General features: G+C 34.4%; 1 non-coding gene across 1 annotated transcript; it reads right to left on the bottom strand.

The window, feature by feature from the left end:
• Nucleotides 1-772: 772 nt before the first annotated feature.
• LOC131163272 (small nucleolar RNA R71) lies at nt 773-879 on the bottom strand. The gene has a single exon (XR_009139043.1). It is a non-coding gene; the product is annotated as a small nucleolar RNA R71 (small nucleolar RNA).
• Between the last annotated feature and the right edge of the window lie 15,120 nt (nt 880-15,999).

Below are 15,999 nucleotides of genomic sequence, written 5' to 3'. Positions count from 1 at the left end.
TCGGTACTTAGTAAAATTAAGACATCAATCCCTGAGGACGATACTCTACACATCATTATATTATAAAACTACGATACTGTGCACTTGCAGTTTGTACCGGTCAAATTTTTGGCGCCGTTGCCGGGGATTGAGTTTATCTTATTTTTGCCAATATCGATACAAAGTTATCTTGGTTTTAATTTAGAATTATCTTTTTATATTTTTATTTATTTATTTTCTTTATTTTTTTTATTTTTTTTATTATTTTTTTTTTTTTTTTGTATTTCTTGTGTGTTTTTTTTTATGTTGGATGCGCAGGGCTAGAACACGTGACATTATTCATTTTGATCCGGAGATTGAAAGAACGCTTAGAGCACTAAGGAAAAAGAGGGTATTAGCCATGGAGAACGAACAAGATAATGTGCAGTCACGCGCCTTGAAGGATTATGTGCAACCAGTTGTGAATGACAATTATTTGGGTATCAGACGCCAGCCCATTAATGCCAACAATTTTGAGCTCAAACCCGCATTAATCAGCATGGTGCAGCAGGCCCAATTCAGTGGATCGCCACTTGATGATCCCAATATCCATCTGGCTATGTTTTTGGAGATTTGTGATACTGTGAAGATCAATGGTGTTACTGAAGACACCATTAGACTGAGATTATTCCCTTTCTCTTTGAGGGACAAAGCAAGAGGTTGGCTACAGTCGCTACAACTTGGGAGTATTACTAGTTGGCAGGACATGGCAGAAAAATTTCTAGCTAAATTCTTTCCACCTGCAAAAACAGCTTAACTCAGGAGTGAGATTGGTCAATTCAAGCAGCATGATTTTGAATCACTCTATGAAGCATGGGAAAGGTATAAAGATTTGATTCGACGCTGCCCACAACATGGATTGCCGGATTGGTTGCAAATTCAGATGTTCTATAATGGGTTAAATGGGCAAACGCGGACTTTAGTTGTTGCTGCATCTGGGGGAACTTTGATGTCAAAGACACCTGAGGGTGCTACTGCTCTTTTGGAAGAAATGGCCTCAAATAACTATCACTGGCCAACTGAAAGAACTATGGCTAAGAAAGTTGCTGGAATTCATGAATTGGAGCCGTTTGCTACACTTTCAACTCAAGTCGCTTCTCTATCCCATCAGATTTCAGCTTTGACAACCCAGAGGATACCACAAGGTGCAGAATATGTGGCAGCTACAAGTAGGACAGATTCGAGTATTGGAGCGAGTCAAGAACAGGTTCAATACATCAATAATCGGAACTACAATTATCGTGGTGATCCTTTGCCACAATATTACCATTCAGGGCTTCGAAATCATGAGAATTTGTCTTATGGAAATATAAGGAATGTGCTGCAACCTCCTGCAGGATTTGAGAGTCATCAAGGTGAGAAGAAGATGTCACTTGAGGATGCCATGATATCTTTTGTTAAAGAGACAAAAGCAAGGTTTAAAAAGACAGATGCACAACTAGACAACATTGAGACTCATTGCAACAATATGGGAGCCACTATGAAGAACCTTGAAATGCAAATTGGGCAACTGGCCACGACTATAAATACCCAACAGAGAGGAACTTTTCCTAGCAACACAGAAGTGAATCCTGAGGAACAATGCAATGTCATCACACTTAGGAGTGGAAGAGAAATTGAGAAATCACCAGCAAAGGAAACCATGTCCACACCTACACCTGAAAAGAATGGCCGAAGCAAGAATAAAGGGGAAGAAGAGGAGATTGTGGATGACACACCAAGAGAGATGGACACGCTTCCAGCAATTTCATTTCTTGACAATCCTCCTATTCTCTCTACTCCACTTCCTTATCCTCAACGCTTTCAAAAGCAAAAATTAGATAAGTAATTTTCTAAATTTTTGGATATTTTTAAGAAAATTCACATAAATATTCCTTTTGCAGATGCCTTGGAACAAATGCCAAACTATGTCAAATTCCTGAAGGAGATCATTTCAAAGAAAAGAAGGTTGGAGGAATTCGAAACAGTGAAGCTTACCGAGGAGTGTAGTGCTATTCTTCAAAAGAAATTGCCTCAAAAATTAAAAAATCCAGGGAGTTTTACTTTGCCTTGCACTTTTGGAAATTTATTTTTTGATAAAGTTTTATGTGATCTTGGTGCTAGTATTAATCTTATGCCACTTTTGGTTTGCAGGAAATTGGGACTTGGAGAGATGAAACAAACAACCATTTCGTTGCAACTAGCAAACCGATCCATCAAGTATCCACGTGGAATCATAGAAGATGTATTGGTAAAAGTGGATAAATTTATTTTTCCTGCTGATTTTGTGGTGTTAGATATGGAGGAAGACCAAGAAGTCCCGCTAATTCTTGGCCGACCATTCTTGGCCACTGGAAGGGCTTTAATTGATGTTTAAAAGGGTGAGTTAACATTGAGAGTGGATAAGGAAAAGGTTATGTTCAACATCTACCAAGACATGAAATTCCCAGAAGATCCAAGCACTTGCTTTCGGGTAGACGTCATTCAACAAGGTGTAGAAAAAGTCTTTCAAAAAGATGTACAAGCTGATCACCTAGAATGATCCTTGCAGCAAATTACAACACAGCACCGTGTGGGGAGGCTAGAACCTATGGTAGCAAAGACGGATTCTATAATCTCTAAAGAAAAGATGCAGCAACCTATATCTCTAAAGTTGAAACAATTCCCTAAGCATCTTCGCTATGCATTCTCGGGTGATGCGTATGAAAATGCAAAAATCTACAAAGAGCAGACGAAGAAGTGGCATGAAAAACATATTATCAGGCGTGAGTTTGCTCTAGGACAAAAGGTTCTACTATTCAACTCAAGATTAAGACTCTTCCCATGGAATATATTCAGAGTTAATGGTCAGAGATTGAAGCACTATTATGGAGAACAAATGGAGAGGAACTGTGCATTTATTCCTCTTGGTGATCCTGGTTGATGAAGATTGAAACGTCTGGTTGGAGACGTTAAAACAAGCGCTTATGGGAGGCAACCCAAAGAGTTTTTCTTTTGTTTATTTCCTTTATCTTTATTATTTATTTATTTATCTATGCACTTTTGAATAATTTAGATTTTCGATGCAGGTTTATTTGGCATGAGTATAGAGCTAAAAATTAAACTCCTCGACGGATTCACCAATAAGTCAGGGAAGTTTCTTTCTTTTCTTCAATCTTTCTCATTTTTGAATAACATTGAAAAAAAAAATGTGTGAATATGGATGATTAGGCCATGCGTGACGCTACTTATGCCCTTCATATACTTGCATATAACCTAGGAGTACATACTTGGGTCATTTATGTGTGGTTTCTATTTATATGGCTAAACTAGGACTCATTGAAAGTTGATTGGTAGTGCAATTGTGTTAGTATGGCCATATAAACTCTTATATATACATGGTATCTCTTGAGGCTAAAAAATACACGTTCACGTTGTGATGACCCAAAAATATATATATATATATATATATATATATATGATTAAAGTACAATAATAATAAAATAATAAAAATAGTCATTAAGTTAATATCAATACGGAAGTGTTTTTCTGTAGGATCCTTGATTCCATGTTTGATGCCTAAGAAAGACCTTGTCTTAGCGAGTGCTCAGAGACCATTGCGGCTCAGTCGCTCCCTGGAGGTCGGCCTGGTCAAAATGGAATTTCATAGGATAAACAGGATAGATACTGTTTGTATACGTAAATAAGTATATATACATAAAATAGTGTTTTGATAGACATAATTTGTAGAAATACATAATAAGATGATAGTAATATAGGTATCATATGTGGGGCCCACAAGACTATGTGGGGTCCACATGAGTCCCGGAGCCACAAGACACTGTTTATATACGTAAATGAGTACATAAAATAATGTTTTAACTGATATAATTTGAAGAAATATATGATAAAATAATAATAATATAGGTATCCTATGCGGGGCCCACAAGACTGTGTGGGGCCCACATGAGTCCCGAAACCGTATGAAGGTTTTCGCAAGTCTCAAAACTATGCAGGATGCATAAAATCGTATAAGAGTTATTGGAATTACGTACGATCCATTTGGGTCTCGAAATTGTGTGGGGCCCACAAGACTACATGGGGCCCACAAGACCATGTGGGGCCCACATGAGTTTTTAAAATTTAAATTTAATTCTTGTTCAAAAATAAAATAAAATAAAATAAATACTTAATATAGTTTAAAATTAATAACAATGATAATAATAATGATTAAGAAAAATAATAAAATAATAAAATAATTAGTTAGGTAATGGATTAATTAATAAGGTAAGTAATTAATTAAAAATTTATTTAGTGAGAATGGTGGCAAGCACTCCCAAATGGCCTCCACTCAAGTTTAAAATTAATAACAATGATAATAATAATGATAATAATGATTAAGAAAAATAATAAAATAATTAGTTAGGTAATGGATTAATTAATTAGGTAAGTAATTAATTAAAAATTTATTTAGTGGGAATGGTGGCAAGCACTCCCAAATAGCCTCCACTCAACCCATACCTTGCCCATCCCTTGCCCATTCTTTAATTTTTAAAATTTTAATTTCACCCATCTCCCCACACTTTTATAAATTCTATTTCTTCCCCAAAATTTTCCTATAAATAGGGAGCTCTCAACCTTCATTTTTCACAACAATTTTCCAAGGAAGAGAAGGATTAGTGAGTGAAAGAATTTGTGGTGGAGAGAGAATTTTTGAATAAATTCTTAATCACCCACTTTTTCCGATCTCATTTCTTAAAGATAATTATTGTGTTCGTAGCACACGGTAAAAGAAGAAGGTAAGTAAATTTTGATTATGTTAGTTTCTTTTTATTTTAAATTCATACCCGAGCTTATTTTGTACGTAAATTTTAATTATGTTACTTAGTTCCACAAAATTTCCATGAGTTTATTTTTACGCATATTTAATTATACCAGTTCTATCTTCAATATACTTGCATCTATTTTTGGGTTAAGAAATGTTCCAATCCCCTCGGGTAAATTTTCAGCATTTCTTTCTATTCAAAAATAAAATTATATATATTTTTAACACAAAAATTGTGTGGCATGAGTTTATTTCTACGTTACATTTTTTTTATGTAAATATGAGTAAAGATGAGATTTTTACGATATTATTTTAAATTTGCATAAATTATAATAAGATGATTTTAAAACCCCTTATGGCAATGAAAGTTCAAGGTTACAGATGCTCGGTACCGCAGCTTAAAGTTTATACGGATCAGAGTGCACCCACACTGTTTACAGAGTGGTTATTTATGTTAGTGGATTTCTCCTGAGTGCACACCTGGTTTAAGTCCAGGACTTAATAAGGAAAATCTCACTTAAAGTTTACGTACGTTGATTTAGTTTGGTCGGCCAGCCAGCTAAGTCCAGTCTTCGGACCGCACAACCCAGTCATGGGGGTAAACATGACTTACGGCAAACAGGCCTAAGGGTGGGTTTTTATAATATATATTTATACATATTTAATTACGCGTACAAAGTTACTGATGATTTGAAAGAAAAGTGTAAGTTTACGTGAAAAGGATCATTTTGGTACTTAAATGACGATCTAAGGAAAACGTATAAGGAAAAGTATATGTATGTTTATCATTAAATATTTTTACAGTTTTAAAGTTAAAAGTTTAATTTAGCAGTTATAGTATATGATTGTAAAAATTTACTGTTGAAATTGATGACAAAAGTTTTATGCAGAAATTTTTAAATTTATGTTTATTCTAAAAGCAGTCTTGAAGTTATAGTATTCATTATTGTTTTACGAAATTCTTTAAAAACTCATTTTGGCCACACACTAATAATAATCTTATTTACTTACTGAGCGTCGTCTCATCCTAATCATATTTTATTTCAGATAACTCTGAAGGACATGTCGGGAATCAGGCTTAGCAAGCATGCGGGTGGGGATTAGAAAAATAAAGATTGATTAGAAATATTAGTATGGTTTCAGATATTTATGTTTGTGTAATTTTCCTTCTTTTGAAATAAATGATTGTAATATGGATAATTAGCGCTCTGGTATGAATAAAATTTGAGTTTATTTGCTTCCGCTGTAAATTAGTAGTAAAAAGTTAATATCCCAGGCCCCTCGGGGTCGGGGTGTTACATTTGGTATCAGAGCAATAGGTTATAGGTTCTGTAGACTTTAAAGAAATAATTTTACCAAAGCATAGGATATAGGTTCTGCATAATCTAATATATAAATTTTATCAGAGCATAGGTATAAAATATGATTTGGGTAGGATTGGGTAGTTTAGAATATTTATTTTAGTTTGTTATATTTTTATACGTTAATAATAGATTTATGATTTTAAAATAACATTTGATCATTATTTAAGAATGGATCCTCAAGATAGTAGCATTGGAGGAAATGAGATTTACGTGAAGGCTCCCAAGGACAGGTATAATTATAAATTCTCTAAGAAAAATAGTAGTATTATTGAAGACACGTTAATTAATTTAAATATGTTATTTATGTTTATAGAAACACGTACCCATATTGATGATTCATAATTAATTGTCAAATGCATTAATAATTTAAAATTTTTATATATATAAATATAATAATAATATCTGAGATTTAATTATTTTTACTGTTGTTATTTTCACTAAATATATAAGAAATAACCCATTAGATCTTACTGAATTTAGAAGTGCTACACATACAAATAGATATGAGCAAACGGTTTATTATGAAATCTGAATTTACCCAAAATTTCTTTGCATGTATAAGTTGGATATGAATATGTATTTTTTTTTTTTTTACATCACATATTCAGTTATCAATAGAACATTCAAGCTTAATTTAGGAAAATATATTTTTACAAAATCTTTAATTTTAATTTTGTATTAATTTATAAGGAATTAAATATAATTTAAATATTATATATATTTAAATTCAATATATATATAATCCCTTAGCATGTGCAGGTTAAATATATCTATTTTTTTTTTCATTACATATTCAATTTCCATCAAGTATCCAAGTTTAATTTAGGAGTACAAATTTTGATGAAACCTTTAATTTTGTATAAATTTATAAAAGTTAATACAACTTAAAATTTTCTATATAAAAAAAATATATATATATTTTTTAATGAAAGCAATATAAAAATTTACTAATTTCTTTCAAATAACTAACCATTGTCAAATCATCAATTGGCTAAACATGCCCAACATATATTTGATCTAATAATAATAATAATAATACCAAATATTAATGGAATATATATATTTAAAAGGGGTACTCTTGTGGTTATAAAAAAAAAAATGGGCCTCATGGGTGGAAATCATCGGCTATAGCTCACTTACCCCCGAAGCAAGGTCAGGGCATGAGACCACTTGGGCGTAGTGGGGATTCGAACACGTGATCACATGGATGCACGGCCGGTTCCTTACCACTAGGCCACCCACCCAAGTAGTGACATAAGGATGAAATTAATTATAGTTAACACATTAATAAAGATGTAGAAATATAAAAAGAACCTTGAGTCCGCAAATTTTGCAATACATGTCGCTTGCTCGATTTCCGCGACACATATCGCTCTCCCTCGATTTTTGAAAAATGCATCACTCGAGGCACACGTCGCACCCTCTCTCGGTTCTCGTGACACGGGTCGTTCTCCCTCAATTTGTGCAAAAAGCGTTAATTGATATCTGTGACACGTGTCACCCTCTCTCGATTCTCACGACACACATCGTTTTCCCTCGATTTATGCAAAACACGTTGCTCGATATCCGTGACACTCGTCGCTCTCCCTCAAATCTCGTAGTACACGTCGCTCTCTCTCGATTTCCACAACACGCGGCCATCCCCTTATAAAAAGGGGTCTGCCCTTCTCAAACTCTAAACATCACAACTTTCTATCATCTTGAACAATCACATTTCGGTTTGTAGTGATTAGCTCTTCCCAATTTGTCTCTTAGTTGTCTCATTACTCAAAAATGTTGCCAAATCACCCAACTCCTCAAGCTACTGAGAGCAGCACTAAATCGCCAGTCCAACGATGGAAACCTAGCAAGGCACAGCTGGAGATTTTAGAGGAGGCCTTCCGCAGCAGTCAAGGGGAACTCCCTTCTGTGGAGCGAACTATCTTACTTGCAGCACAACTTCGAAGGTATGGTCCAATCGAGCCGAGGAATGTGCGCTTTTGGTTTGAGAACCGTAGGCGTAGGCAGGAATCAGTTGGAGAAGCCACTACTTCAACTACTGCCCCATCAATTCTCCATATTACCTCCTCCGCCACTACTGATCCGAGCAGTGCCCCTGCCATTCTTCCAACCCTCTTCCCTATCGAGAATATCCCGACTGTGAAACTTACAACTAATATCTCACCAATGAGTCATATCCCTTACAATGGTAATATCGCAGTCACCACACTAAGGGTTTCGGATAATGCTGGCCTACTTCACCATTTCAAGGAAATCCGATTCGCAATGAGACTCATATACGGGCCACCAATAACTCGGGAAGAGAGCAACTCTTCCTCCTTCGCAGAACAAATGGGCGTTCTCTCCCTTTTTCCGACCCAAGCCGGTGACATTCGAAGAGGTCTCTGCCAAGAAAGGACTCTGGAAGTTAGCAGTGACACCGCTAGTACTTCAACATATGTTGACGTTGATCTTAGGCTCTAAAGGCCAGATTTCATTTTATTTTTATAGGACATGTATAATATATATATATATATATATATATATATAATTATCCTTTTCCACATCTTCTGAATTTCTTTTCCATTTCAACCACTATTAGACCGACGATTCACACTTCAATTCCCAAAATAAAATACTTAGTCAAATTGACCCTCAATCTATTCTAAGACTTAATTAAATCATTAATCAATTTACTCTTTCTAATAGCGCAAACCAATTATACAGTACTCATTTTAAATTAGCAAATTTCGAGGACGAAATTTTTATAAGGAGGGGAGATTGTGATGACCCAAAAATATATATATATATATATATATATATATATATGATTAAAGTACAATAATAATAAAATAATAAAAATAGTCATTAAGTTAATATCAATACGGAAGTGTTTTTCTGTAGGATCCTTGATTCCATGTTTGATGCCTAAGAAAGACCTTGTCTTAGCGAGTGCTCAGAGACCATTGCGGCTCAGTCGCTCCCTGGAGGTCGGCCTGGTCAAAATGGAATTTCATAGGATAAACAGGATAGATACTGTTTGTATACGTAAATAAGTATATATACATAAAATAGTGTTTTGATAGACATAATTTGTAGAAATACATAATAAGATGATAGTAATATAGGTATCATATGTGGGGCCCACAAGACTATGTGGGGTCCACATGAGTCCCGGAGCCACAAGACACTGTTTATATACGTAAATGAGTACATAAAATAATGTTTTAACTGATATAATTTGAAGAAATATATGATAAAATAATAATAATATAGGTATCCTATGCGGGGCCCACAAGACTGTGTGGGGCCCACATGAGTCCCGAAACCGTATGAAGGTTTTCGCAAGTCTCAAAACTATGCAGGATGCATAAAATCGTATAAGAGTTATTGGAATTACGTACGATCCATTTGGGTCTCGAAATTGTGTGGGGCCCACAAGACTACATGGGGCCCACAAGACCATGTGGGGCCCACATGAGTTTTTAAAATTTAAATTTAATTCTTGTTCAAAAATAAAATAAAATAAATAAATACTTAATATAGTTTAAAATTAATAACAATGATAATAATAATGATTAAGAAAAATAATAAAATAATAAAATAATTAGTTAGGTAATGGATTAATTAATAAGGTAAGTAATTAATTAAAAATTTATTTAGTGAGAATGGTGGCAAGCACTCCCAAATGGCCTCCACTCAAGTTTAAAATTAATAACAATGATAATAATAATGATAATAATGATTAAGAAAAATAATAAAATAATTAGTTAGGTAATGGATTAATTAATTAGGTAAGTAATTAATTAAAAATTTATTTAGTGGGAATGGTGGCAAGCACTCCCAAATAGCCTCCACTCAACCCATACCTTGCCCATCCCTTGCCCATTCTTTAATTTTTAAAATTTTAATTTCACCCATCTCCCCACACTTTTATAAATTCTATTTCTTCCCCAAAATTTTCCTATAAATAGGGAGCTCTCAACCTTCATTTTTCACAACAATTTTCCAAGGAAGAGAAGGATTAGTGAGTGAAAGAATTTGTGGTGGAGAGAGAATTTTTGAATAAATTCTTAATCACCCACTTTTTCCGATCTCATTTCTTAAAGATAATTATTGTGTTCGTAGCACACGGTAAAAGAAGAAGGTAAGTAAATTTTGATTATGTTAGTTTCTTTTTATTTTAAATTCATACCCGAGCTTATTTTGTACGTAAATTTTAATTATGTTACTTAGTTCCACAAAATTTCCATGAGTTTATTTTTACGCATATTTAATTATACCAGTTCTATCTTTAATATACTTGCATCTATTTTTGGGTTAAGAAATGTTCCAATCCCCTCGGGTAAATTTTCAGCATTTCTTTCTATTCAAAATAAAATTATATATATTTTTAACACAAAAATTGTGTGGCATGAGTTTATTTCTACGTTACATTTTTTTTATGTAAATATGAGTAAAGATGAGATTTTTACGATATTATTTTAAATTTGCATAAATTATAATAAGATGATTTTAAAACCCCTTATGGCAATGAAAGTTCAAGGTTACAGATGCTCGGTACCGCAGCTTAAAGTTTATACGGATCAGAGTGCACCCACACTGTTTACAGAGTGGTTATTTATGTTAGTGGATTTCTCCTGAGTGCACACCTGGTTTAAGTCCAGGACTTAATAAGGAAAATCTCACTTAAAGTTTACGTACGTTGATTTAGTTTGGTCGGCCAGCCAGCTAAGTCCAGTCTTCGGACCGCACAACCCAGTCATGGGGGTAAACATGACTTACGGCAAACAGGCCTAAGGGTGGGTTTTTATAATATATATTTATACATATTTAATTACGCGTACAAAGTTACTGATGATTTGAAAGAAAAGTGTAAGTTTACGTGAAAAGGATCATTTTGGTACTTAAATGACGATCTAAGGAAAACGTATAAGGAAAAGTATATGTATGTTTATCATTAAATATTTTTACAGTTTTAAAGTTAAAAGTTTAATTTAGCAGTTATAGTATATGATTGTAAAAATTTACTGTTGAAATTGATGACAAAAGTTTTATGCAGAAATTTTTAAATTTATGTTTATTCTAAAAGCAGTCTTGAAGTTATAGTATTCATTATTGTTTTACGAAATTCTTTAAAAACTCATTTTGGCCACACACTAATAATAATCTTATTTACTTACTGAGCGTCGTCTCATCCTAATCATATTTTATTTCAGATAACTCTGAAGGACATGTCGGGAATCAGGCTTAGCAAGCATGCGGGTGGGGATTAGAAAAATAAAGATTGATTAGAAATATTAGTATGGTTTCAGATATTTATGTTTGTGTAATTTTCCTTCTTTTGAAATAAATGATTGTAATATGGATAATTAGCGCTCTGGTATGAATAAAATTTGAGTTTATTTGCTTCCGCTGTAAATTAATAGTAAAAAGTTAATATCCCAGGCCCCTCGGGGTCGGGGTGTTACACACGTGACTTGTAACACTTAGGAATCCTTGTGAACACTGAGAGAGCACCCGTGGAGACTTTGACACCTTGTGAGGTACTGTTGAGCCATTTATCGCTCTTTTGAGTTTTGACGTCAATTTAGAGTTCATGAAACTCAACTTTCCCTATTTTTTCTGGATACTCTTTGTACACTAGTCATGGTTTTTGAATTGCTAGCCTAGAGGTAACATCTAGTGGTTAGGTCTTGTAGCCTACTCAAGATGTGAAGGCCGAACCACCCCTAGAAATAGACTTATTTCATGGACTCTTGTTCGAGCTTAATGCACATGGGTGGTATGAAAACAATAAAAAAAGTGTTATGATTGTCCTAATTGACCATGAAAAGAAAGAAATTGAAAAATGAGCAGAAGAAAGAAAAAGAGAAATAGAAATACCCTAGAAGAGGTGGAAGATTAATACCTACTCCACACAACTACAACAAAAGTCAAGGACAAGACGCATATTATCCACATATGAAGACTCTTCACCCGCCTAATGCCTCAGATGTATTCACGCTTAGTTTGTGAATAAGTTGATCTAGAGTGGTCTCGGTTGGACATAGCGAGTAGGTGAGAAGATGCTAGGGTGAAGGACCCGACACCTCCTAAATAGGCTTGATCCTTTTCAGACTAGTCCACTCCATATATTTAGTGTTTGTTCCTTGCAGTATGTGGAATGTTTGATCATGACACTTCTCACATACGATGAGTGAACCCATCCTTTTTGAGTGTTTTTTAGGGTATACCAGTTAGGCCGAGTCAAAGCGACAGTTCTTTAGGTGTCCACGGATATCCTGGGTGTAACGAGTCACACACATTACACGTGCTTCAAGATTTTGCCTATTTATACTTGAATTTATATGGCTACATTAACTCTGAATTGTGTTCGCTGGTTAATTTTACGTGAGTTTACTGTTCTTAATGGCTATATAATGATGAGATCTGCATGAATGACTTACTTCGGAGTTGCGTGAATTGGGTATGAATGAGTTTGTTTGTAATTTGGTGATATTCCTGTATGTGAAAGGGTATGGTTGTGTTGCCTGTGTATTCATTCATTGGTATAACACCACCCTAAATTGCATTCACGTTATTTGCTAGGGACTAGCAAAACTTTAGTTGGGGGGTGTGATTACGCGCTTAAATTGCGTAATTAGGTGCTTTAATTCATGCATTACGAATATTATTTTGTATTTAAATGTCTAATTACTCTCAATATTTTAACATTGTGTTCTATTTATAATATTTGAGTTTTATTAAGTAATTTATGAAATTTTGGTTTTTTTTTTTTTTTATTGTAGGGCAACTATCGGAAGCTAATAACCAACGACACTTTTTAATCTGTGCGTAACTCTCTCATCCAACCTCCGATTTAGATGATTCAGGATGCCATAGAAAGCTAAGAAAATTTTCTACAATTTTCATGTTTTTCATTTTGCGAAATAATGGATGTATCAAGATCGAAATCAGACGAGAAGTTAGCATACGCCGTTTTTGGATTATTTCGACAATTCTTCGTAATCTTGGCGTAACTTTCTCATCCGAGCTCCGATCGAGACGATTCAAAATTATGAGAAAATCTGAAAAAGAGCTCTACATATTTTGTGTTTTAAGCTTTGAGAGTTATGAGCTGTACAAGGGTCGAAAGTGGGCTTGAAAGAGGAGGGCAGTTCGTGTACCTTTGAAAAAAAGAAAAAAGAAAATAAAAAAATAAAAAAATAAAAAATGAGATGTGACCTGGCCATGCAGCCGAGTCATCTCAGATGGGTGAGGCGCTGGGTACATAGAAAGGAAAGACAAAAGAATGGAAAGAAAAAAGAAAGGAAAGAAAAGACAAAAGGAAAGGAAGGAATGAAAAAGGAAAGAGGAGGGATTCCTTGGGATAGTAGGGTGCGCAAGAAGAGTAGAAAGGGGGGCAGCGTGCGCTGTGCTGGAGGGAGAGGCGGCACCATAGGAGAAAAAAAAAAGATTTTTCTTGGTGAGACACACAAGGGAGGCTAAACCACAGAAAATTTCTAGGAAAAATTACTTTTTGGGAGCTTTCTTGTGGTTATCTTTTGGGGGTGCTGTGAAGATACACACACAGCCAGCAAAGAAGAGTTGGAAGCACGCAAAAATAATATCTTTTCAGAATCGAAAGGCGGCGAACAACGGCTATGTTTGGGGTGTTCGTGACGCGCGACGGCGGTGCGGCGAGTGTTGATCTTTCCTGTACGCTCCAAATTGAAGAAAATATGGTGAAATCTGTTATGTTGGATTTAATTTTCGGAATGAACTAAATTTTTGAATTCTAGGAAAACGATGTAGTCAGTTTCGAACTATGCTTGCTCTTTGATGCTAATCTGAAGTAGTTTTCATTAATGTTTGTTTGAGTTATTCTGTACCTAATGCTAGTTGTGTGTGCATCTTCGCAGCACCCCCAAAAGATAACCATAAGAAAGCTCCCAAAAAATAATTTTTTCCAGAAATTTTCTGTGGTTTAGCCTCCCTTGTGTGTCTCACCAAGAAAAATCTTTTTTTTTTCTCCTATGGTGCCGCCTCTCCCTCCAGCACAGAGCACGATGCCCCCCTTTCTACTCTTCTTGCGCACCCTACTATCCCAAGGAATCCCTCCTCTTTCCTTTTTCATTCCTTCCTTTCCTTTTGTCTTTTCTTTCTTTGCTTTTCTTTCCTTTCTTTTTTCTTTCCATTCTTTTGTCTTTCCTTTCTATGTACCCAACGCCTCACCCATCTGAGATGACCAGGCTGCATGGCTGGGTCACATCTCATTTTTTATTTTTTTTATTTTTTTCTTTTCTTTTTTCTTTTTTTTCGAAGGTACATGAATTGCCCTCCTCTTTCAAGCCCACTTTCGACCCTTGTACAGCTCGAAACTCTCAAAACTTAAAACACAAAAGATGTAGAGCTCTTTTTCATATTTTCCCAAAATTTTGAATCGTCTCGATCAGAGCTCGGATGAGAAAGTTACGCCAAGATTACGAATAATTGTCGAAATAATCCATAAAACGGCATATGCTAACTTCACGTCTAATTTCAATCTTGATACATCCATTATTTCACAAAATACAAAATATAAAAATTGTAGAACATTTTCTTATCTTTCTATAGCATCCTGAATCATCTGAATCAGAGGTTGGATGAGAGAGTTATGCATAGATTAAAAAGTGTTGTCGGTTATTGGCTTCCGATAGTTGCCCTACAATAAAAAAAAAAAAAAATATATATATATATATATATATATACCAAAATTTCATAAATTACTTAATAAAACTCAAATATTATAAATAGAACACAATGTTAAAATATTGAGAGTAATTAGGCATTTAAATACAAAATATTATTCGCAGTGCATGAATTAAAGCACCTAATTACGCAATTTAAGCGCGTAATCACTTTGCAAGAGAATTCAAAATGAAAAAGGCTATAAGATAACTCATATAAGAAGTGAAAAAGGCGCTGAATTTAAAAATGAAGGTATAGAAAATTATTGTAACCTAGAGGGCATATCACATAACTTTTTTACACCTAAGACCCCTCAACAAAATGGCGTCATAGAAAGAAAGAATAGGTCATTACAAGAAATGGGTAGAACTATGCTGAATGAACATAAGTTACCTAAATATTTTTGGACTGAGACTATAATACTGCTTGTTATGTCATGAATAGGGTGTTGATTAGACCGCCACTTAATAAAACCCCTTATGAATTGTGGAACAACCATAAACCTAATATTTCCTATTTTCATGTTTTTGGTTGTAAATGTTTTGTACTTAGGGATAATGAACATTTAGGGAAATTTGATTTTAAATCTGATGAAGGCATTTTCTTAGGTTATGCTCGTAATAGTAAAGCATGTAGAGTTTTCAATAAAAGAACATTGACTGTCATTGAATCTATCCATGTCGTATTTGATGAATATAATCCATTTTCTAAGAAAGATGATGAAGATGATATTGACATTAGAAAATGCTTAGACAAGTTATCTATTGAAAACAATGCAAGTGAAAATTCAGAAGTAAATGATAAATCATTTGAAGATAATGACAATGAAAATAAAGTTCAGGAGTTTCCTACAGATTGAAAATTCATTAGGAACCATCCTATAGATCAAATCATTGGTGAACCATCATGTGGTGTAGCCACAAGATCTTCCTTGAAGAACCTAGTGAGTCATTCTACTTTCTTGTCCCAAGAAGAACCTAAAAATATTAAAGAAGTCGTAGGGGATAAGTCTTGGGTGATGTCCATGCAAGAAGAACTTAATCAATTTGAAAGAAGCAAAGTGTGGACCCTAGTTCCTAGGCCTAATGATCAAACAATTATTGGAACTCAATGGGTATATAGAAATAAGAAAGATGAGAATGG

Source organism: Malania oleifera, chromosome 8 (assembly GCF_029873635.1).
Source record: "Malania oleifera isolate guangnan ecotype guangnan chromosome 8, ASM2987363v1, whole genome shotgun sequence".
Lineage (NCBI taxonomy): Eukaryota > Viridiplantae > Streptophyta > Magnoliopsida > Santalales > Ximeniaceae > Malania > Malania oleifera.
The sequence above is the reverse complement of the archived record's forward strand: the minus strand, read 5'-3'. Positions and strand labels throughout refer to the sequence as shown.